Source organism: Saimiri boliviensis, chromosome Y (assembly GCF_048565385.1).
Source record: "Saimiri boliviensis isolate mSaiBol1 chromosome Y, mSaiBol1.pri, whole genome shotgun sequence".
NCBI lineage: Eukaryota > Metazoa > Chordata > Mammalia > Primates > Cebidae > Saimiri > Saimiri boliviensis.
Genome location: NC_133471.1, coordinates 19936276 through 19938478, shown reverse-complemented (window position 1 = coordinate 19938478; position 2203 = coordinate 19936276). Strand labels below are relative to the sequence as shown.

The following is a 2203-nucleotide window of genomic DNA, read 5'->3' as shown; positions in this document are numbered from 1 at the left end:
TTACTTGTAGATTCATAAAGAACTTGCTTTATGAATCTGGGTGCTCCTGTGTGAGTGCATATATATTTAGGATAGTTAGTTCTTGTTGAATGGAACTGTTTACTAGTTGTAATGTCTTTCTTTGTCTTCTTTGATCTTTATTGGTTTAAAGTCTGAAATTAGAATTGTAAGCCCTGCTCTTTTTCTAATTTTTCTTTGCTTGGTAGATCTTTTTATTTTGAGCCTGTAGATGTCATTATATGTGAGATGGTTCTCTTGAAGACAGCATACCATGAGGTCTTGGTTTTCCTTTTTAAATCAAGTGTGCTTTTTAAGTGGGTTCTTTGCCCATTTACATTCAAGGTTATTATTGATATATGTGGATTAGATTTTGTTATTGTGGTTTTATCTGGGTGATTATGCTGGTTTGTTTGTCTGGTTACTTTATAAGTATTACTGATCTGTGTATTCATGTATGTTTTGATACTAGCTGTTAGCAGTGTTTTTTTTTTTTTTTTCTATATTTAGTGTTACTTTCAAGATATCTTGTAAGGCAGGTTTAATGGTAATGATCTTTCTCAATGTTTGGTTATCTGAAAAGAATCTTATTCTATGCATAGGAATCTTAATTTGGTTGGATGTGAAATTCTTGGTTGAAGCTTTTTTTTTTTTCTTTGTCTAAGAATGTTGAAGTCAGGCTCCCAAATTCTTCTAGCTGATAGAGTTTTAGCTGAGGTTTCTCATTAGTGTGATGGGTTCTCTTTATAGGTAACCTGACCTTTCTCTCTAGTTGCCTTGAGCATACTTTCTTTCATTCTGTTCTTGGAAAATCTGATGATTATGTGTCTTGGGATGGTCTTATACAGAATCTTACAAGGTTTTTCTGTATTTTCCGAATTTGTTGGCTTATCGAACAAGGTCAAGACATTTTTTTGTAAGTAGATAATACTTTATTGCTCAAGGTAAAATGATATATATAGAAGAAGATGAAGCCATGGGAGAGGCCAAGGTGGGTGGGGGGGGGATCCACGGGCGACAAGGGCCCCGGGGAGGCGGCCATCAGCCAGGTGGAGGAGAAGGTGGTGTGGAGCCTCGAGGTGGAGGTGTGCCTCTTCCACGCCATGCTGGACCACAAGCCCGTCGGTATGAACTGACAGTTTTACATGATTTGTATCCAGTAGAAGTTCAGCCAGAACATAGGGTGGCAGGTCCCATCCAAGGTCATCTGGGATCATCTGAGCACTATGTAAGACCTGAAGGCCCTGCATGAGTCTGAGATTCTTCCGTTTCCGAATTCAGAGAGGAACTTCATCCTTCCAGAAGAGATAATTCAGGAGGTCCGAGAAGGAAAAGTGATGATAGAAGAGGAGATGAAAGAGGAGATGAAGGACGACGTGGACCCCCACAGTGGGACTGACGACGTTTTTTCATTTTCAAGGAGCTTGGGGAAAGCAACAGAAAAATCCAGCAAAGACAAAGATAAGAACTCCTCGGACATGGAGTGCAAAGAAGGAACAGACAAGCGGAAGCGCAGCCAGGTGACTGACAAAGTCCTGACCATGAACAACAACCCCTCCGGTTCCAGCGCGGTCAAGCGGCACCGAAGGTAGACCGCTCGGACCTGGTGGCAGCAGAGAATCAGGCAAAGAGACTGGTCACTGAGGGGGTCGGCTGGGTCTCAGTGCCACCCCCAAGCCACAGTGACATTGTCGCAGTGCTGTGAGCCCTGCCCGCCCTAGGTTCTCAGGTGAATGTGATCATCAGCGGGGAAATGTGTGTGTCAATTGGACCGTGTGGGACCCTGGTGGACCAGAAGGGCCAGGATCAATCCAGCTCCGATACCTAGGGCTCTGAAGTCTTGTGCTCCTCTCCGGAGCAGCATGCCTTCCCCGTGGCTTATTGGTGTGACATGTATCCGCTCCACATGGGCTGCAGCATTCAGGACCCAGGCTACCTAGAGGGGCACTGGGCCAGGGGAAAACCTCGGATTAGCAAGCAATAAAAACATGACCTCACTCTTCCTTGAGGGAGCCACTGGTCTTCCCTGTATGACTCAGTTCTTTCCATCTGTTTGTCCTGCTGCAAACCTCTGCACTGACTGTGACACCAGAACACGACCTTCCTGTCACCCCCCATGGCATGCCCTGATGGCCCCTTCTCCTGGGAAACTAAGATATTTGGCCTCATTCACTTGTACTGTAACAATCTATATAATTTGGTTGGT

The 2203-nt window shown here is 44.5% G+C and overlaps 1 pseudogene; it reads left to right on the top strand.

The window, feature by feature from the left end:
* Window positions 1–973: 973 nt before the first annotated feature.
* LOC141582970 (MRG/MORF4L-binding protein pseudogene) lies at window positions 974–1589 on the top strand (annotated as a pseudogene).
* The last annotated feature ends 614 nt before the right edge of the window (window positions 1590–2203 follow it).